General features: G+C 35.9%; 1 protein-coding gene across 2 annotated transcripts in view; it reads right to left on the bottom strand.

Moving 5' to 3' along the window:
* The window catches only part of Syt1 (synaptotagmin 1), a 425,848-nt gene that overhangs the window by 238,617 nt on the left and 163,367 nt on the right, over window positions 1-23,864 (bottom strand). For both annotated transcript variants that reach the window (XM_029542073.1, XM_029542074.1), the window contains exon 3: window positions 10,324-10,389. The gene's annotated coding sequence lies outside the window, so the exon portion shown is untranslated. The remainder of the gene's footprint in view (window positions 1-10,323; window positions 10,390-23,864) is intronic.

Genomic DNA, 23,864 nt, shown 5'->3' with positions numbered 1-23,864 from the left:
AATTCCCCTCTCCAGTAACTTACAGGACCTGGGAAGCAGGGTTTAGTGACTCATTCGATACATCAGAGGGTGATTATGTGACCTCTCATGGCTATAGTGGTGAGGATCACTCAAGACACATGCAGCTTCTAGGCAAGATACAAGGTCATACAGACTCATGATGAAGAAGAGAAACTAAGATTACATTTCCTGAGTTCATAGTTTCCCTTACTATCATTCTGTCATCTATTCTTCTGCTGAATAGAATGCAGAAGATGAGTAATCTTTTTTTTTTTTTTTAAAGTATGAAGGCAGTTGTTTCTCACTGGGTAGATGTTAACTTCAAGCCCTAAGCCCTGATGTTCGTGTTACAGCTTTAGCTCTAACCAGCATAGATCAGGCTGGATTCTGTTTTAAGTGACCCCATGCTGCCTAAAACAGTTTATTCATTGTTTCAGATTGTCTCTTGCCCTGAAGGTCTCCACTTTTAAAACAAGCTTCTTTCTCTGTTTTGAGGCTGGAGGATGACTGGCACCTAAGGGGCCATGTGGACAGCGCCATCTGTCCAGCTCCGCCCACAGGGCACAGATTGATGAATGACTTATCCCCCGGGAGCAAAACAGGTGCCACTTTATGAACTTCCCAGCATGCATTGAGGGAACACATGCCTGTATCACAATCACATCAGGGAACCTAGCCCATGAATTTAACAGACTCAACAGACCAAAGAAAGGGTAGAATTCTCTTTTGACAGTGCTAGGGTACTTCAACTGGGCACAGCCTCACTGCTGACGCAGCCTGCTTAGCTGGACCCATGCACTCCTTTACAGAAACCTAGTTCTGATCTTTCCTGCTGTTATTTACCCTGAAGCCTCATTCTCAAACCTAAAACCTGCTGTGGCCTGACTCAGAGCCACTAAGCTTTTCCAGTGTCCATCGTTCCATTCGGTTCATCATACCAATAGACTCTTATACATTTGGCTCCTTAGGTCTCCTTGAAGGTCTCTAAAACTCCTTGCTTCTTTAACTCTTTGGAGTCATCTTCTTATGTACATATATGCATGCATACACACATATATTTGCTTTGTGATATTTAATGTATTGCCTGGGCATTAATAGCAGTAGTTACAGTTAGGAGAAAAGACCCTGTGTTTACTTACCTTAGGCAGTATGTGTCAGGATAGTGACATTATCTGGCAGATTGGTATCATTTAAACCACTCTATTTTGTGAACTAATTGTTCAATAATTTCTCACATGGTAGAATGGCATAGGTGTGTTCATTTGCAATTTTACACAGTACAGGCACAACACAAACTTTGTGCTTAATTAAACTTTTTATAATCATTAAAATGGAAAACCAGCATGGAAATACATCAAATGGGGTTGCGATAAAATGTTCTTTACTTTTTATAGCACTTTTGAAGACCTTTTAAATGTTCTTTACTTTTTTTTTTCAGGCTGTAATTAAGCAAGCCCCACCGATCACTGTCCAAGACAAGTACTCTCTTGATGTGATTGTCTTATAATCAATTTAAAATGGCCTTCCTGCTGTTCTTCTGCAACCGAAGGCAGGGGGTTGAGGGGACTTGTGGACTGATGGAGTAAGAACCTTGTTCCCCTTTTCCAAGTTTGACAGTTGTTAACTGTTAAAAGTCAGTTAGCCTTTCAAAGTACCAGGTTCATTATTTACACATTTGTTACATTTGCCTTACAGAATAAACATAACATTTGGGAATATATATATGTGTGTGTATGTTCTATATGCAATGAATTCTAGCTATGAAAATATTATGAAGTACATAACGAATGATTGTTTGAATATGAAGGGAGGAATGAGTAAGGGTCATTTTCTTTGTATTGATTTAAGATTTGCCAGTAATCTTGAATAGCATCATACAACAGAGTGACAATAAGTCTTAGCAAAACTAAAAAAATAAAAAAAGATAAAAAAAAACCTTGAAGGCAATACGTTCATATTTCTGTTTTGAATCAACATTTCCCTTACTATTCTATTTATTTTTAGAGAAATGTCAGATGGGAAGTCTGTTTATCTTTAAAACTCTTCTAAGAAACCATCACTATATAAAAACAGACAATCAAATTTACATTGGCTAATTCTATCTGAACAGTTAAAATGTGTTATATTTGTGATTCAGAGAGCCTAATTATCAAGCCAATCTTTTGCTATTTGCTGATTTCCTATCTTGAACTATTTTTTCTGTCATTAATTTTAGAAGTTATGTTATAATGAGGCAGATATCCTGCAAATTATGAATGTATTATACTTCTACATTTTAATCACAATCTTTATAGGAATTGGCAGAAGATTCCACTTTATATGGTGGCATTATTAAATTATAGTTTGAATAGATTATCAAAGTATAATTATGTGTATTGGAATATTAAGCCTTAGAAAAAAAGACATCCCATTCCATACTCCTGCATGGATAAAACTTAGAACTGTGCTAAGTGAGATAAGCTCGCTACCACAGGGCAAATACGTGATTCCAATATTATGAAAAACACAGAGTAGTCAAATTCACAGAAGTAGATTGTAACCTGGAAGTTCCCAGGGGATGGAGAGTAATTGTTTAATGGCTCTGAAGTTACGGTGTTGGAAAATGAAGCCTTTAATGTGTACGTGTTTTGAACCATTGTGATGGGTGCACAAAAATGTAGAGTTCATGGAGTACCTGAAACATGGCTAAAAGGCAAAGCTTTCATTCTTTGTGCTTCAATATAATTAAAAATGTCCAAAATAAGTTATGGATTTTTGTGATGTCAGAAATACAGTTTTGGAACATAAAAGGCTGTGCAATGGATTGTTTAGAACACACATTCATGTGGATTCAGCAAGAAAGAAATCAGGCATGAGAACATTTAATGAATGTGCTGTTATGACATGTCTGGGTTGAGCTGCTGTCAGTGGTTCAAACTCTAGTGAAGACTTCAGTTGTTTCAGGATCTGAGATCAAAGATGCTACCACACCTAGCTGCTTATATAGTGCACTGGGAGAAAGCCATCAAATTATCATTCTATTCTATGCTTGCCAAAGGGTTTGTGGAATGCTCAGGAGACTCAGGTTCTAGCATTGTGCAGAATGGGATCTGGACCTGGCTCTACATGCAAGTGTGTGTTACTTTGGTATCTCATTGTCTTTTATAAAAAAAACTGGATGTGACTGCACCTCACAGGCATGCAATAGCCCATGAAGGGCTCAGCAGGGACTAAACACTCAGTCAATAGCATCCTACACTGTTTTAGTAAGTTCTCAGGGGACTTCTGTACTCTCTGGGCCCCCAGAAAATAGTTGGACATAACTATGTGTAATAGACTGACCCATCTATGATGCCACTTCCGTAATTGTTCACACAAGTACAGAAGGAAGTGTGGCCATGTCTCTCAATCATTGCTTATGGGTTATATTATCAAAGCCACAATGATTATATTTGGGACCAAAGTCATGATAAAAGCTGCACATTAAAAAAAAATCAAAGATCACTTACTTAATCTGAGTTTTCAGCTGCAAAGAGGAGTCTATACAAATAAAAACAAAGTAAAAAATGTTCTTTATAAGAAAGACAATTACAAATTTATTCTATTATTTGTGTACTTTTATGTGTGGAATACAGATGTATGAGTTCAGTCATGTACTTTGTATTAAAATTATATTAAAATCTTATATATGAAAAGCATAATCTCTGGCCAGTATATTGTACCTTGATGAAAGTTTTTCTTGAAAATCTAATGAGGCAATGTATCAATATTAAAATAAATATCAATAAGGGATCCAAAGCAGAAGATTAGAAGAAAATGAAACAATACCTTTAGGTCAGTGGGGGCATGCTCTCCAGAAGGCCACAGCCTCTCCTGTGTTGGTTGCTGTCCTAACATACCCTCCAAGACTGTACTTATTTTTACAGTCTAGTACATCAAATGAACGAATATCTCTGTGCATACCATTTGGCTTGACAGTTGTTGAATAAGGGAGGCAAGAACAAATGCAAGGGATGATGGGAAATGGACACTTAGGTTCAGTTACTTCTTTTTTGCATTTTCTCCACAACAGCTATATTGGGCATTTTGACCCGGAGAAAAGTGGAGCAAATGTAATGGCCATGTGAAATGCAAACCACCATAAGGACAGTGTGGGAAGAGAAGAATCTCATGTGGGAAGCAGAGAGAAGACAGTGGGGAATGGGGAGAGAAATAGCAAGCCCATGTGAGAAAGCAGCCGTTCCGAATTTGGACCAGGTTAGAAGGGAGAGAAATGCTGCCCATCTCTCCCTCAGTCTCACAGTCCCCATTCCCCAAGCTATAAATATTGTGTCTGGGTGTGACTGTGGAGTTTCACAGCTTTATTGTGGGGCCATTCTGGGTAAATACCCATTTCATGAAACGAGAGATAACATCTTAAAATGGATTTGTTATATGACTCTTTCCTATGTCGAAGACTTTTCATGTTTTTGGCTCTCAGCCTTTTCATTTAATGATAAATTTGTCTATCATGAACCATATTGATATTACTCAATTTCAATGTAGTTTAGAAACTGAGTATATTCAGCATTACTTAACTGTGCATAGTCATTTTTCTAGAGTTATGGCAACAGAAAGAATTCAGAGAAAAAAGTTAATGATCACTCTACCACAATGGTATGATAAAATTCTATGACATATCCATGATCAAAGATATAGTTTCTGAAATTAGACAATATTCATCATTTCAAAGGCAAGGGGATATCTTTCATCTCTTTATGTATATACATATACATATATCTAATAATAATTACTCAGAAAGTGGTATAGAAAATTATACCAGTGTTACCTATGAGCACACAATGCACAAGAGAATCAGAACTTCCAAATCTGCCGCCAAGAGCTCTTCTTTATAATACATTTCAAGCTACTGAAAATTCATAAACTGTGACTTCGTGTCTAAAATGAGTTACAAACCAATGTATTTTGAGCATTTGCTTGGAACAGTTTTTCCTCAGCTAAAACATTTTATATAAATCCATGAAAATAACCTTTGCAGGAAAAGTAGAATAAAGGCAAAACAAAGAATATATATATTAGTCATAAGACCAAGGGGCAAATGTTGCCCAAATGTACAGTGGGTCCTATGCTGACTTGTGTGTCTTTGGAAATAAGGAAAACAAAAGTTAAAATTCAAGGAAAAATATATAACATTTTCCATGAATTTGTTTTTTGTTGAATTGGGAGTTGCAATTTTTAAGGTCAAGGTATATATATCTTTAGAGGCATAATAAGAGCTGGCATTAAGAAGGGGAAAAGGGTTAGTATTAATTGCTGATAATGGTACTATAAAAAGAGTTTCAGGCTATTATGAAAACTAAAACAATGCTCCCACTTAACTTGTTGATCAAAGATTTCAACAAAGATAATTAATGAGGTACCGAAATGTTGAAATATATAAATATTCTTCATCATAGGGGCACACTAATAAAAATAAGCAATTCTACTATCTCATATCTAGTTTTGGTGGGAGGATACTTTTGCAGTTTTTACTTCAGATACCTGAAGGTCTGGTATTTCTTGGAGGCTCTTTTCTGAAGAGGGAAAGACAGAGAGAAGACCTAGGGTGGTGTGGGAAATATTAAAAAGAACGGAAATTTCCCATGCTATGCCAGGTACCGGCAGGTCACATGGCTCCAGTGGGGTATTCTCATCTCAGCAGACTCTCTGGCCCGGAGCTCCTGAATTCCCTTGGCAGGTCATTGCCATGCCAGCCCCATTCAATAACCACCCACCTTGTGGTTATATATCAAAATACCAAGTGACCTGGTAAAATCAAAACTCTTGAAGCTTATAATTAACCAGTCAGATTTATATACCAATAAATTCTCAGTTCACAATTTTGCCCACACAATAATTTTAGAGCCAATTGATAGTGTTACAAGCTGCCCACCTAGACTAGCCAAGTTATTCCAATTATTCTATCCTTTATGATATTTATAGCTACTTGTGGCTATTTAAAGCCATGCAAAATCTGGATCATCTTTCTATTATTCCGTCTTTCCTCCTTCTCCCCACCTGTCTCCTCTGTCTCCATCTCAGCCACTCCTCATCCCGCCTCCCTTTTCCCTGGCCAATCACAGACTTCTTGTTATATAAATATTTAAATTAATTGGACAGGGAAAATTCTGCCATATTAGGGAAGAGAGGAGGTACTGTGGGAGTTGAGTGGAGTGGAGGGAGGGAAATGCAGTCTAGATATATAATATAAATAACTGAGAAAAAAATAAGAAAAAAAAAAAAAAACCAAAACCAAAACCAATACCCTCCTCCAACCCCTGTGCTTTGGACTGCTCCCTCTGTAACAATGTGACAGGCAAATTTATGTGTAGAATTCTCAACACAATGATAATTTTGAGGTGAGGAATAATGTCTGTCTGTCACCCTAAACTTCATAGTGTTTGTTGATTTAGCTCACCTCTGGGCCTAGGAGACCATCAAAGGCTGCTGAATATGATGAAATGGAGTCACACTATTCTTCCATGCCTGAGACTGACATTTGCTTTAAGGAGGAAGAGAATTTCAGCCTGCCTCTACCTCCCCTTCTTTCTTCCTTCATTGCTCTCTTCTTCTTCCCCCGCTTCAGATGTGTAAAAGTTGTACAACTCTAAAAGCATGCTCCTTTGATATTTTCAAGGGAGACTTTAATAACACTTGTAAAATTATTACTATTTACTGATGCTGTCGTATGAACATCTACGATAAGCAGTTAATGAACGGGCCTTGCCATTCTCCTATAAAACCTATAAAGTAAATGTTACTTTTGCTTTGGTAGAGGAGACTGGGGAGGAGTTTGCACTCTGGTTTTGGAGACAGGGAACCAGCAAGTGATAGAAATTGAACTTGAATGGCATAAGCATTTATAGTTACAAAGGAAAACAATTCTGCCCAACAGTGAGCTGCAGCAGGCAGAGGGGTAAGTAGACCTGAATGATAGAGGGTCAAAACTGGTTATTCAGAGGCTGTGCCATTTCCTTTAACCTCTGTGACTTTGAACTTTACACATGCATTTTAAACACAGCAGTATCTGAAGAAGTTTCCCCTATATATTTCCATTAAAAACTCCTGCATGTTTCTGAATCATGAAAGACTAAGTTTTTTAGAGCCAAAGGAAAAAGAATACCAATGGCAGCACAAATAAAATAATAAATGTTCATTTCTAGAAACAGGCTAGACGGTTTTTCAAGTAGTCATTGTAAGAAAGAAATTCTAAAGTAGACTGTGCGAACTGTACCGCCTAGAAGACAGCAGATCTGATACTCAATGGATCACAAGTGCTCTGTGGAGGGTTTGAGATATGTAGAGGTTAACTACATTGTCCTAGATAGCGGAGCGAATGAATGAGGTAACTGGAATTTGAAACCCAGATAATTTCCCAAAGATAGTTAACTACAACAACATTGTCCAAGACAACTTCTCTGGTGTTTCAAAAAAAAAAAAAATATCAGAGAAATATTTGTGAGCCTTTTTAACTAAGGTTAGAAGAAAAGAAACAAAAATTTAAAATTAGATTTGATTTTTAAAAATAAAATATTGAGTAAAAATATTATGTAATTTGACTACTGTTAATAAGATGGGGATCCTGAGGTCATTTCTCACTACAAGTCAATAATATAGCTGTTTCTTTTTTTTTTTTCCTACTACTTCCACCGTTCCAAAGTTTATAGAGAACAGAGAACAGCTTTGCCTTTGCAAGTTGTCTGTGCTAAGAGACTTGAGAAGGGAAAAATAAAGACTGACTTTTAACACTAACTCTAATCTTGCTTTAAAAGGAGGTTAACTTCATGTAGTATTTAGTTCTCATTTTCATTGGCTGTTTACAGTCAAAAGAAATAAATCCCATGTCTAGTAGAGTATCTGCAACCACACATCAAATAAATGGCTCTCATCTCATCTTGTCCCCTCCCCTCCCCTCCCCTCCCCTCTTCTCCTCTCTTGTCCTCGTTGCTTTGTATTTCACCTATCTATCCATTCATCTGTCATCACTCTCCAAATAAGTACTTTTAGTCAATATTACACATAGAAAAGAATGTTAGTTGGCTAATTAGACCAGAATCTTCAGTTCTGTTGCTAGATACGAGAGCTCAGGTAAAACCTGCCTCACCGTCCATGTATTGGAGGAGGCAATCAGTAAAATGGGGCTATTAGACCCAAGCCCTTGTAGGTTTCTCCTAGCTCTGTGGGACTATCACACCACCACACCAGCTGCCACATTACGACCCTCAAACCCCATCGAAGCTTGTAGTTTTGGTAACAGTGACTTAATACTTCTAATAATGAGAGAGTGGCCTCAATGTAACTTATGAGTATCGTTTTCAAATAATATTTATTTGCAGAGCAATTCACAGAAAAACATTTTGGCTAACATCTTCTTTCTAGGAGAGTCTTTCTTAGTAAAATGGAAGCTTTGCACTCCATTTGCCATCCCAGGAAAGTGAAGTCTTTAATAAGAGTCGTGCTTTGAGAGAGAACATCAACTCCCACAAGTATTTAGTGAGATTTAGCAAATCTAGAATGATATGAATAGTTCCCAAGGAGTATGCCTGAGTGTCTGGATGATTTTTTGATGTTTCTTCTCTGTTATTATCATTATCTAGTGTAATCAACGAGTGTGGACTATAATATTCTTCGGAGTGTTACTCTGAGCACTCAGAGATAAGAGAGGAAAATTATTATTTAAAATCTATTTCAACAGCCCTTTATCTCTGAGTCCTCCTTTAATCACAAAACTTTTGTGAAATATAAATGCCACGCACTCCAAACTTTCTTCTAGCAGTATTTTAATTATCAGATTTTTCTTCCCCTTAAGCTATGAACTCTAAGACAGCATTACAGGGGTTTATATGACTCTCCTATGCTAAAGCTTTTACATTTGTCTTTTAAATTTAATGTACCTAATAAGAACTTTCTTCTCTCTGATAGGATTATTCTCGTATGTATCAGCAACTGGTCAGGGCCTTTTTTTGGCCGTTCTTGCTTTATTGTGTCCACTGATGACACTGACATAGCAAACCTGTTAGAGACTAAAGTATATATGAAAGACACCTATCTTCTAACATTTTAAATCAGAGTATTTTTCCATAAATATATTAATGTAAATTAATGGAATAAATTCCAAGTACAAAACATACAAGTTTATATCAGATTCAGGGTCTTTTTATTGTTTAGTGGTTATTTCTGAGTAACTTAATGAACACTTGCGAAATAAAAGACACTCAAAGCAGAGATGTATAAGTGCCGTAAGACACGAGTAATTCACAAAGAGGAGGAACAAGCTATTTCTTGAAAACCAACTACTTTCTTCAGGATTACTCAAAGTAAAGAAATAGGTCTCATCATAAGAATGTGAACCTTCCAAATTGTCCCTAGTATAATCCTACTGCAAATCACAAATGAAAACACAGAGAAGACTATCAATGAACTCAAGCAGGAGATTAAGTAATGGGGTATAAGTAAGATAAGAAAAATGGTCATTGATAAATTTCACAGTGAGCTTACAGGGAGGGATCTGAAAAATTATGGCATTCCTGTTCGGATCTTTGGAGAACTATAATTTCCAGTTTCTTTCAAATCAACCATACTATTAAAGTCATATGATGTAGATCATTAGTGAGGATTGTAATATTATATCTCTATCTACTGATTTTGATATCCACACATTCAAACTTTAGAGTTGTTTGCATCTCAGTATGCTTTATGATGCCACCAGTCTACTGCAAAATGACGACATCAAGATATACATAATTCTGACTAATAAAATATATTGAGTAAATATTACTGGTAGAAAGTCATAGCTAAAGAAGAAAATACATTTCATAGTTAAGTCTTGAGAAAACTGGAAAGAAATTGAATGAGAATAAACTAAAAAATTCGAAGCTTCTTATTTTTATCATTTTATGTAATTCTGTTTAATGATAGTAAATAGGCCAACTGTATTAACCTTTTACATTTTTCTAAAATGAATATATTTGTACCACATAAAAATAAACTAATCACTTTTGCTTATTACAGTTTCCCAGTTCCTCCCCTTTGGAATGATTCAATGTTACTCAAAATATGTCGAGTCAACCTAAATATTTCATCACCAGAGATGTATCACCCAGATTCCCTGCCCATTTATCTAAGAGGATTATAGGTTAAACAGTTCCAGCGGACTCCAGTAAATCGAAATTGAGTTTCAGAAGGCACCGCTTACTTGCTACTCTGTTTTCTAATCCTAAAAATTAGGAAGGTAAATATTTGTGCAAAAGATGATCTAATTGTGCAGAAGGTCTCGTGTAATTATTTTGACATTAAAGCACTTACTGTTCTGCTGGGGTAGTCTGGAGTATTTGGGGTTTTTTGTTCCTTTTGGAATCTCCTTTCTTCAATCTAAAAGAAAAAGAGTACATAAGATTACTTGAGACCATCTTAAAAAGGACATTAACTTTATTAATATTTCTAATTTAGATTCCTGAAATATGTCCATCTACGTATAAAACATGGCATCATCATGAATATTTTGTATGTACAATGTAGTGCAGGAGAAAATAGTAGTTTAAACAATTTGAGAGTTTGACCAGTATGATGTGGATAATTTACATAGTCATTCTGTAAAATGTAAGTTAGAATATTATGCTCCTTATAGAGTGTTTTAAAAATGAAAGTAAGAAAGTTTGACCTCAAATCTTACATATATCCCTGGAGTTAGAAAATCTACTATATATTATGACTATTATTCTATTTTTCAGACCTTAATAGTGGTTTAGAAATCACCTAATCTTATTACAGCACATTGGCTATATCTATAAGTACACATATATGCAGATATATAAACCCATCAAATATTAGAATAAAAGTAAGTACACACTAGTATATTAAATATACTGCACTAAATTTAGTCTCATAGAATGAGAATTTAATGTCCTTCCCAAGTATCAGTATCAGGACTGCCTTAATGCAGTAAATAATATAATGTAATCAAGAATTTCTGACTTGGTTTGACAAGCGAGGAGCTCATAAATGAAACTCTAATGGTACTAGGGATAAGTACCTTCCACTCCAAGTCCTCATCATTTTTAGTTCTTAGAATGTGGATGTTCAAAACCAAGAAACATCAAAACATTTAAAAATAGGTTTCCCATAAGCATCCTGGTCTGCTCAACGGAACGATGCAAACATCGTGGTGACAGCCTCTCCAGCTCATGGCTCATGGAGGTGCTGAGTGGAACAGATCTGAAGTGACAGCTGTACCTTCCGAGCCACACTCCCTGCATCTGTTTAGTCTCTGAGGGCTGCTTTCATTTCATCTCTGCCTGAAACACAACTGTTTTCTAGTAAAATTCATGAGCTACGTTGATGTTTAAAAATCACTTAGGTTTACCTGGCCACCTCTTAACATACGATTTCAAGCCACAGTCCACTTTATGTAAAATCCCAGTAGATTGTCCTAATACCCTGCCATATTTTATTGATGTGAAACCTAAAACAAGGTTCTATGTGTATGCACGTTAAAATTGCAGTGACGCACAGCACTTTATAAGAGACTGGAAAGTGTGATGGGGAAAAAAAACATACTCTGTCAAAATACAAGACAAGAGTTGAAGTTATATGTACTTAACAGTATTACTCACAGAGGGTCATGCTTCTCTAAGGGATAGTGTGAAAGGATTAAGCAGCTTTGGTTACTTATGTTCTCTACAGGGCTTTGGTTTCATATGCATATCTGTCACAAGGATAAATGGGCAAGCTTGTTCCACTGTAGGGAACAAAAGTCTGTTTTATACATAACCCATGCTCTGAATGTGGGTGTGTACAGTATTTTTATGGTAGGCAATTACAGTCTCTTTCATGTATAAATGTCTTTTCTTTAAGCCACAGAGAAAATAAAACAAAACAGTCCACAGCATTATTACTGTGGACTGTTTACATTTATCTGCATGTTGGTAGAAGTAAGGTAGAACAAACTACTAAATCCACTCAGCTAATTTCTTCTATTCAGGCTTGCTTGTTATATGACTTGGCTTGGAGCTCAAAAAATAATGTATGTTTTACTATATTTATATATTTTTATAAAATGTTAGATACACTCAAAGCCAATAAAACTGATGAGGTTTTATTGCTGTTTCCATTTATGTAGGCTTGACAAAGAGGAAAGGATATGTCCCGATTGCTGTTGGTAGATGTAGACAGAAAGCAAGCTATCCATAACTTATACAAAATAAGCCAAGCCATCAATGCTTTAGATACCAGGAACACTTGTTTGCCTTTTATTTAAGCAGGCAGGGAACCATCCATATTCTATTGGAGATTTAAAAGCTGCAGCTCTAAAGCTTTTTAAAATATACTTATTTTCAATAATGACAATAATTAATATTTAAGTGCAAACTTTATTTTTTTATACATGTCAAGTCTTTGTTCTTATGTAGATACTTACCTAAGCATTCACTACTATGGCATCCTGTGAGACACTCATGTAGGGTCGGAGTTAGAGCACAATATACAATCGTGTATGGAGGTTATATGCAAATGCCATCCCTTTAGATCTACATCAAGCAACTCATAACAGAAGCCCCAGCCCAAAGTTTTACATGTCAAAACTGGAAAATTTGGATACACTCCCAGCCTTCTCTCTTGGAGCACATCTGACAGAAATGCTAAAACTCATGGCTAGGACATAGTTGTAAGCTGAGTAGTAACGCTCACAGCACAGACTTTTTTCTAATCCTAAGGGATTTGGTTAGAAATCTTTTGGCTCATGTCTGCATTCTTGGAACAACAAGCAACAAGCAGATATTGCTAGAAACAGGACATTATCCAGGTCATTAGTGACTATGTGTATGTAAGATTTTAGATACATAAACAAACAAACAATAAACAAATAAACTGAACACACTGCATGACCAGATTAGGTACAAGATCAAAGGCAGGGCTATGAGGAGCAACTAGCTACCAAGGACATCATTGCTACTGCCAAAGAAGTTAAAGCATGGACTGTCAATTAGGTAATGGTTGTGTGCCAGTCAGATAATGCCCATCTTTGATAACTATTCTCTGCAATGTAAGAATATACCCATATCCCAGAAAATACACAGAAATGTACAATAAACTCAAGATGTTATGAAATTTCAAGTTCTCAATGCACATTCAAGTGGTAGAAAATATAGTAGCCAAATATATGTAATAGATAATAGACATAGACATTATATATTGTATGCATATCTTTCAAAAACAAAACTTAACTATTTGTAGAATTGTTAATACCTAAAACATATTGAATATTGTTTAATTTTGTAAATAGAATTTTGATTATAATTACATATTATAAACAATTTATAGCTACTATAAAATAGACTATATCTATGCATTTTTACTTATAGGAACAGATACACACACACACACACATATACAGAAAAAGAAAGCAAGAAAACAATAGTGTAAGACAGTAGTGCAAACATTTGGTGAGTCCGAATAAGGGCACATGTGGACTTGAATTGTTCTTGTTTTTGTTGAGTCTAGAATAATAGAGAACCAATATGATCAATAATAGAATATAAAACTACCTTCAAAATATATTAACCAAGACAGAATACCCATTTTCACTACTTTTATGTTATTAAAATGAACTGTAGCTATGCTTAGTTTGTTCACTAAGTATGATTTTTGTTTTATACATAATTATAGATGGTAGATCTGATTTTTATATAGTAATAGAAAGTATTGGAGAATGTAAATGAAATAATCTGTCAAGTGAAGCAGTGGACAAAGAAATGCTTTCTAAGCTGGGTAGTGCTGGTGTATACCTTTAATCCCAGTGTTTCAGAGGCAGAGGCAGGCAGATCTCAAAGTTTGATGTCAGCCTGGAATACAGAACAAGTTCCAGGACAGGCAGGGCTACACAGAAAAACCTCGTCATGAAAAACAAAGCAAACCAAACAAGAAATGCTTTCTAGATAACTGCCACCATGGTGGGTACGTATGGTACATCTCATAGGTCTATATAATAGGCATAAATGCTCCAATATTGATTTTGTTTGAAAAAGAAGATTTTCTAGAATAGTAAAACTTTTCTATTTTTCGCCTCCTCTTCTTTGTTTGATCATTTTTGTAGTTGTTTATGATGCTTATGTCTATCAACCTGTCCTAGCTTTGATAGAAACAGGGTTTTTTTTGTTTTGTTTTGTTTTGTTTTTGTTTTTTGTTTTTTGTTTTTTGGTTTTTTTTTGTAGCAGGAAGGAAAAAGGAGGGAGCATTGATGAAGGAGTCACTTGTTTTGTTGTTATGACACTTTATTTTACAAGTCAATAAATACTAAAGCATTTGCTGGCTGTTGGAGTTACAATAATCACACACCGGGCTCAACCATGTTTAACATTTTCATTATACTCAAAATAATTATTTTAGAATGGGGGGATGATAATGAGGAAGAATGGAAGAGCCACTCTGCACCTTGGGAAGGGGGGTAGGAATTAATTAAATGGGAAACTTGGGAGAAGTTAATTGGGGCTGAGTAAAGATAAGGGCACCATCAAAGCACAAAGAAATGAAACTGTAACAACAGATATTGCAGGACATCCCACTGCACACACCTGGGAGAGAAATCTTTGCAGAATCATAAACAGCAGGTGCCATAGAGTGCCTAAGGCTGCCTCGCTTGGTTTCACAACTCCTCGAACAGTTCCTGTCACATAAATAAGTGTTTGTTGAACGAACAATATTGTATATAGACAAAAGGGAAATTCTGTTTCATCTTATGTATTTTTTTATTTTTCCTCTATCCAGTGTCTGACCCTAGGCAAGCAAATCAGTTCATCTAGCCTGACCCCAATCTCATCATCTGTGAAATGAAAGTGGGAAAAGGTCACTCTCCAAGGTGCCTTCTAGCCTGAAACACTTCTGTGTATGGTTCTGTTTATTAAAACAGTCAATGGGGAACATTTCTGTAGGAGATAATATTCTGAGGTGAGTTCTACAATGAGGCGAAATGGAGAAAACAGAAAAGATGAATAATGGAGTAATCCATTCAGTCAAGTAATGAAAAATAAATCCCACTGAATGAGAGGCTTTTATGTAGGGGAGGCTTACGGTTTTTGTACGCATGAAGTGACATTTACATGGATAACTGACAAAAATATGCAGATGAAGTACTCTTCGTCTGCTGTTTTGTGGTGTTGTTGGTTTTTTTTTTAATTACAACTAGAATGACATCATTCTTTGCTCGCATCCTCATCTACAGTACCGAAGAAGAAAAATAGTATTCAAAATAAGGTATCAAGTTCTTGGAGCTTATACAAATATTTTATATTCTGTAGAACTTGGAAAACCCATCTTGGAGAAGAGAAAGTTGGAGAAACTCGGGGTCTGTAAAGATCTCAGGCTCAGGTCTTATCTGACAGAACTTCTGACATACTCATGAAGTCTTTCTTCCCGATAGAGGTTTCCTTGTATCTCTTTGTTCTTATGATTCATCTGGCTCTCCATTCTGTAGCACCATTCAGCAGTGCTCATGTGTAATTGCTCTATGTTCCGATTTCAGCTGTGATGTGTTGATCTTTCCTACTAGAGTTGGCTCCTTTAAATGCAGTGTTAAAATGAGTTGATGTCCAGTCAATATTCCATATGGATGGATAAAAAAAAAAAAAGGATGGCCTCTGAGCTCTGACATGATCAGGAATGGTACCTGGTTGCGATCAAAAATGTCTTCCCATCATCAAATCTAATTGGTGATTTTAAGAGTCTCTACCTTGACTTGCTAATCACTGTCCAGTTCTCACACACATGTTTCTTAAAGATGGGCCATGGTACTTATGACTTGAGGGTGAATGGTACACAGATATTTGATGAGAGAAGTCTAATTTTTACAAGCATACAAAGCTAAGGCAGGATGTTTGGACACTGGGGTCTGCTCTACTGCTGAGAGGAGGACGAGAAGCAATCTCCTTAGCTTTGTTGGAGCAGAGTATAGCTTCTAAGTTATGTTCAAACTAAGACCACTTCAGCCAACGCACATTTGGACTCAGCATTTGTTCCTCTGGGTTAAGGGAGCATTGGATTAATACATGGGGTACAAAAGAAAAAGAATATACAGGGAAGGACAGGAAAGAACAGGGCCAAGCTCAGAGCTTTGTCTCAGGATTAGTAGTTTTTATGGCTGGAGACAAAATCCGAGAGCCTCCTGCAAGTCAGACAAACATTTTGCCACAAAACACCAGATATAATCTTATGAATAGTTTTATAATGAGGGATAAAAGTCCCTATATATCTTTCCATAGAATTTCAATTTATATATATATATATATATATATATATGTATATACATACACATACATATATGTGTATATATGTACACACACACACACATATATATATACATATACATATATATATTAATATTTGTGGACAGGATGGACAATGGAGAAACCAATATATAGATTCTACTTTCTTGAGTTTCTGGGTGTTTGAGTAGGAATGGTAGGATAGCAATTATCTAGAAAAATATAGGCTGACAGAGAGGAAAATGGTTCATGTAGACCTTGGTTTGATACAATTTCAAACCCGTACTGTTGGGGAACATACATAAATGAGATGTTAGAACACTGCATCAGGCTACTCTAGTTCTATGCTTTATCATTTGTGCTGTGAGGACATTTCAGCACCATCCCCCATGGTGGCCATGGTAGCAAGGTTCTAGGTCCACCAGGACAATCCCATAGCCATAGAGGAAGGGTTTCCCTCTGCTGCACATCACAGAAACTATATGATAGAAACTATCCTCCTCGTGATATACTGTAAGAGATGGCATGTTTAGTTTGGAAAAAAAAAAGCAACAGAGCTAGAAAATTATAACTGCCACTTAAGAAAGCACACGCAGTAGACTGCATCTGTTTATAACACCCAGCGTCCCAGGGATGGGGTGATGTAGGTGTTAAATATCTTGATTTACATCTGAGCAAGTGAAATTCACAACTTCCTTGTACAAAGTGTTAGAGCCAGGATCTAAATTCAGTTCTGTCAGCATCTATATCCAGCTGTTACCTAGCAGCAGAGACACTGCACTTTCGATGGTGGACTTCGAGAAGGTAGAAAACCGCTTTCCTAGGTCTTTGTATATCATGTATCAGGTACACCATCTTGAAACATACTGTCAGAAGATTGTGATCATCAGTGCTTCGTGTAGAAAATGTAGTCAATTAAACTTTATCTATGGACTTATTGAGATATTCTTTATAAAAGTAGTTGAATATGTCTAACATTTAAGCAGTTAAAGCTTAAAAAATTAAAGTTTTCCAAGCAGTGGGTAAGATAGACATTTTCTATTTTTTGAAATAATAACTTATCATTTCATTCTCTTTCCTCTCTTTAAGCTCTCCAATATCATACTCCTACCTCAATTCCTTTCAAATTTATAATCTCCTTTTAAAATATTGTTATGTACTGTTACTTTACGAAACTAGCATAAACCCTAACTACAGTCTAGATATCCAAACTTATACCTACGTACAAGTGCCGTCTTTAGCCCTCATCATGGAAAGGTCTTTAAAGTGACTAGCTTTGTGATTCATGCCTGAATATCACAATTTCTAAACTAGAAAACGCTCGGATTTACAAATCATATTTTTTTTCTACAGGATGATCCCATAGTCAGACCGTACCCCAGGATGCATTTACAGTTAGATTTAGAAGACTTTTTGTTTTCATGTAATGTTTTGACTATAGGATATCTATGTCCATGTAGTTTCCAAAGAATCATAATAGGTATTAAACAAAACTACATGGTCACTAGACCCACATTTTCTCAAAATTAGAGTCAACAGGTCATGAAGAAAAAAGTTGAAATAACCAGCCAAGAATCGGTGGGTGAAAGCTTTGTGGGACGACTTGGAAACATAAAGTCCATACTCATCAACAGTTACACTGCACAGTTGTGGGCTGCAGGATGCCAGGAAAGGGTGCATCTGGTTAAGGTCCAGAAGTTAAGTTTTCCTCTGATCTTGTCATCCCTTATTCTCCCCAATGGCAAGCTAGGGAAATTCCAATTTGTCTTCTCCAATGCAGGTCACAGAAAGCAGATCACCCCTTTCCTAAAGCCAGAATACTTCAAAGCATAGGTATAAAACTGCCCTCACGGTTTTATGCCAGCTGCAATAGAATACTCTGAGGTGCTTTGTTATTTTTTAGGTCATAAAACTCACATCCTAAAGGGCCCAGCCATGTGGGTGGATGAGAGCTACAGGGAGGTCTTGCTTGTCTAGTACCACTGCCCATGGTTTGATCACTATTGGACCATTCTCTCTTTGTCTAACCACATTCCAAATAGCTACCCATGCTTTACCAATCCTAAGTATAAAAACAAATCTTTCATTCAGTGTCCTGGGTCTTCCAGGAACTCCACTGTAAAGCTGTAAAAGGATGGTCAATTAAATATGTATGTTTCTTGTCCTGTTCATCTGTCTAATGCCAGTTTATTCAACAGATTAAAATAATTAAATGTGTAGAGGAGTGTTTACACTTCCCAACAAAGGGATAGCAGTTCAATTCCAAAATCTCTAGAAATAAAACATTTTAAATGTACTTTCGATCAATCATGCTTGGCATGGTGGTGCACACCTTTAGTCCTAGCTCCTGGGAAGCAGAGGCATGCTGATTTCTATGAGTTCAAGGACAGCCTGGTCTACATAGTGAATCCTAGAAAGCCAAGCCTATGTAGTGATCTATATCTCACTATCTCAAACAACCTCTCAAAAGCTAAACAACATGCCCACTCCCAACATAGGAAAAAAAAGTTCTAACTCATATTTAGAAAGGAAGACTGTCAAAGAACACAATGGGATTCACACCCTGAAACTAGACGTGCTTTAAATCATGGTTTGAACATGATGGGCTTAAGATTATCTCTCAAAAATGGAAAGCACATAATGTGTGAGAATAAAAAGCTAGGAAGGAGGTCAGGCTCATAAGGATGCTTGCCATGTATAAGACCCAATATGAATTAATTGTCTCCTTTGAAATAGACATAAATACAGCCTTCTAAAAGCCATTATATCAGTAGAATTTAGACAGAAATTCTGGGAAATAACTATGGTTTGGGAAAAATGGAGACTATCAAATTAGGGAAGGGGAATACAGTTTGGTCACTCTAAAGTTAATTCTAAGTTTCTTTAGAATTAGCAATTAGGTTTATGACCATCTGAGAATTGAGGCAGAGATCAATAGAATTTCACATTAAAAGCTGACACTATTTTGCCTAGTATAAAAGAGAGGCTCAGACTCCTTTCACCCATGAAATGAAATAATGGCGAGAATAACAGCAGATCAAGTGTGGCAATAACGTGGGCGAGGTGTTTTCAAAGCCTCCGCCGTCTGATCCTTCAGATGACTAATGTGAATGGCAACTCATTTTCACTGACAAAAGAATATGTTCAAGGATATCAGAGTAATTCCTACAAAGCACACAAATTTTCTTGGAGATAGGACTCTATGTGGGAATTATCATGGTCTGTGTTTTGGCTTTCTGATATAAAACTCAATGAGAAACCAACTTTCAATTTGGAGTAATAATTACTTTGGAATTATATACTTTATAGCAAGAGAGTTTGTTCTGTTTTATAGTGTTCAACTACATGGTCTCATTGCAATTTTGTCCTTAATTTTTAAAAATAAAATTACTTTTAGCATAATTATTTATATACGTTTGAAACAAAAGATAATGTCATCATCAACAACAAAACCCTGCCATATAATAATTTACTTTAACAACTTTAATGAAGTCTACCACACGTGTTTTTTTATTATTATTATTGAATTTATCCTCTTTTTTTTTTAACATCACAAACAATAGCAATCCAAACTAAAACACTGAAGCAATTAAATAATTGCCTACATTAAGTATTGCAAACTTGGTTGGCTGAAGTTGATCAGCAAATTCAGACCTTGTCTGAGATGGATACGAATCACAATCTTGGTAAAAGTAGAGGGGGTCTCCAATGAAGCCAAGACTCTGCGTCTCTCATAGGCAAATTTTACAACTTTTCTAGGCTATTGTTCTAGGTGCTCTGTGGTATACAAAAGTGAATCCTGAATCCATACAGTTAAAATCTCACCCATGTCCTCTAACACTGATATTAATTGCTGTTGTAGGGGTTGTTTAGTTCTGTAGCAATGGAAGCTTCTCAAGAGAACATAGTTAACTACATTCAATTCACAGTCCACGACACATTGTCTGGCATGTTTGAAGTTCTAAGTTAATGTGTGTTGAACAGAAGGAATACTTGAAGCTTCCCACCAGTCTTCCTTCTCTGCATACTAACAACCTTGTATTACTAACAGGTTTCTTCACTCTATTGGTGGGACAGCTGACTCACATCTACAATTGCACTTGGACATAACTTTAATAATCCAGATTATTTCTGTACACACCAATCCACGGCATTTCTCTTATAGTTCAGCTATTTAGGATATGGAGATATGTTTTTCATGGTATGGAAATATTTAATAAAAATGAGCAATTGGACACTTCTATTCACTAGAGTTTCAGAACTATTACCATCTTTACCTGATTCTTTTGAATCAGGAATTTCTTTTAGGAATTTACTGTCTTTCACATGCCCAGCTTAAAAATCAACGTCACTAGAGGTTTATTTTCTTAGTCAAGCTGTCACTGTATGGATATGGACATAATTTTAAAGTGTATTTTATGACATTATTTACATTTATAATATGTATAATCTTACATAGAAATATATAAAGCCAATTCAATTTCCTTTTGATGACATGATAAAAGTGTTACGGCCGATATTTTCTCTACCAATATGCACTCCGTATTGACTTTTAGTAGAAATTGCAAAAGTAGACAAGTTTATCACATAGACAAGTTTATCACAAGTTTATCATACTTTGTTCTATTTGTCTAGTACATGCCAACCCTCATATCTTATATCTTGCTCATTGTCTATGAACTTGTCTGCTTTGCTATTAATAAAATTAAATAAGATAAAGAGCCAGAATTGAATCTGAGATATGTGTACTATGAAAGCCATTTAGTAGAATGAACAAGGAAAATCCCCTGAACGGGGAGTTGGATTCAACAGACAGGTAAAGTAGAGATTCGTGCTATAAACAAACACTTCTCTTGCACTTTTAATAATCTTAAGTGATTGTTTCCTGTGTTGCACAGTGTTCATGTTAATTTTTTAAAAGAAGAAACAAAAGTTATTGAAACCACTACAAAAGGATTAGAAGGAATAGATTTGGTCTCCTTAGAGTAAGAATGGCCTTGTTGCAGGAAGTCTGTGACTGATGTTGTGCTTGGAGATTTTAGAAAGCTCACAGCAGGCCCAGTGTCTCTCTACATCTCTGCTGCCTATGAATCAGGGTGTATCTCTCAGCAACTGCTCTAGCTCCTTATGAGCCCTCATGGTCCCCCATTCTTCCTGCCATGGTGATCGTGAACTAACCCTCTGAAACTGTAAGCAAACCCCAAATAAATGCTTTCTTTTACAAGAGTTGCTTTGGTCATGGTGTCTCCTTACAGCAATAGAACACTGACTAAGGCAATACCTCTTTTTAAAACTGAAAGTTGGAAGCCAATTCAGGAGAAATAAATATTATACGTTGCTTTTATTCATTTAATAATATGTTCTCATTGGATTCTTTTAGTATGGAAATGTGTTTTTTTAATTATAATTACAGGATTTTCCCCCTTTCTTTTATCCAAACCCTTCCATGTACCCCTTCCCATTCTTCAAACTCATGGCCTTAATCTCCACTAATTATCATTGCATATGTATCGCTAAATATAATCTGTTTAAGTTCATACAATGTTACTTGTATGTTTGTTTTCAGGACTGTTTCCACTGGGTAGCCAATTGGTGCACTCTTCCATGGGGAAGAAAATCTCTCCTGTTCCCAGTTTTTTGTTTTGTTTTGTTTTGTGTGTGTGTGTGTGTGTGTGTGTGTGTGTGTACAAGGTTGAGGTCAATGGGCTTTTCCCTGTCCAAATTTGTATGACCATTGGTGTTGTCCTTTTCAATTCACCTTTGGGCAGTCATGCAGGTGAGACTTTATGAGTGTAGCTTCTAATATTCTCAGAAGGCACATCTCATAGCAAAACACTTGATCACTGGCATTAAAAAGGGTTTTAATATAAGAGGAAACAATAATTGTGGAATTAAGTTGATATAAACAGAACAAATACTACCTTGAGTTTTTTTCATTCAAATAAATTTATATTGAGGGAGTGTATATAACTAGATATTATGAGTCTATATCAATCCTTAGAAATTATATTTTTGCTTATATTTTTATTTGTAATCCTGGGGATTGAACCCAGCATCTTGCACATGCTAAGTAAACATACTACTACTGAGCTACATCTGCACCCATAGATGAGTATACTTTCCTGTTACATTGACAAAACACTATGCCAAGTCAATCTACTTTAGAATGAGGGGTTATTTGGGCTCATGGTACTAGAAGGATAGGAGTCTGTCACCATCTTATCAAGGAAGTCTTTAAATGGCAGTCATGGTGACTACGATGACAAGTTACAAACATATCTTGGTCCGTAAGCAGAAAACAAAGAAAGAACTGTGAATGGCATAAGGGTCTTGCAACCTCAAAGCCCATCCGCAGGAACATACTTTCTCCAGCAATCTCACTGCTCTTAAATCTACCCAATCTAACTTGAAACCAAATACTCACTACTCAAGACTATGGGGGAACATTTCATGCAAACCACCACAATGAATATATATTCTTAAATATACAGAGGTTATTTGTTCCTTTTGGAATATTCATAAATGAGAGCTTGACCCAAAATTTAGATAGTGGTTGTTGGAGTGACTATAGTTGAAGCATATTACAATTCCAGTCACATATATAAGTAAGGACTTCAGCCAGTCTTACCTAAATCTAATCACTAAAGAAAACACAATTACTTTTTAAAGACAAAGTTGAACTACTACACTCCCATTATAGTGAGTTTAAAAAAACAAAACAGAACAAAACCTGCTATACAAACTATTCATACTTCTTTTATAGAGTACCTGTTTCTTCAAAGTGATGAATTAAATCATCACAGGTATTCATTCAAAATATTTTGCTGATAGAATACTTTGGGCAAGGCACTAATCAAAATGGACAGCAATAGGACACCTCAAGGAATCTCTTTTCTAAAAAGGATTGAGAACAGTGAGAAGGTAAACAAACTGCTATCTCTGCTCAAGCTAACTATGGTAAATTTCCAATATATATAAACTAAACTCTATAGAAAAACAAGCCATGAAGGCACCTGTTCCCTGAAGGATGCTGGCATCTGGAGATTGAAAGATATACATGCTTATTTTAGAGGTGCCAGTCACTTCAGAATTATAGATTTATTAGCTTTTAATATTATGCTCAATAAAACAGGTATGTTATAGACCAAAACAAACCTGTATACTATTTACTCGTTCTACCTAAATTGAATAGGGTTGGATGCTGGACAATTTGCTTGTGTTTCAGGAGAATAAAATGGACAAGAAATCAACTGAAAAAGTAGATATTATAGGTAAGTTTAGACTCATATCATAGGAACCAATATGGAACAAGTATGGACATCCTAAGAGAACACACAGAGAAGATTAACAGAGCAAAGCAATCTGATAGAATGCCTTTCATTCGTTAGTTAATACAGTTTAAAAAACTTGTGCTTTAACAGTATATAATAAATTAATTAGTAGGAAGGCCTTCCTCTACACTAAGGATAAATGGGCTGAGAAAGAAATTAGGGAAACAACACCCTTCACAATAGTCACAAATAATATAAAATACCTTGGTGTGACTCTAACTAAGGAAGTGAAAGATCTGTATGATAAGAACTTCAAGTCTCT

This window comes from Mus pahari, chromosome 9 (assembly GCF_900095145.1).
Source record: "Mus pahari chromosome 9, PAHARI_EIJ_v1.1, whole genome shotgun sequence".
In the NCBI taxonomy this organism is placed as follows: Eukaryota; Metazoa; Chordata; class Mammalia; order Rodentia; family Muridae; genus Mus; species Mus pahari.
The sequence above is the reverse complement of the archived record's forward strand: the minus strand, read 5'-3'. Positions and strand labels throughout refer to the sequence as shown.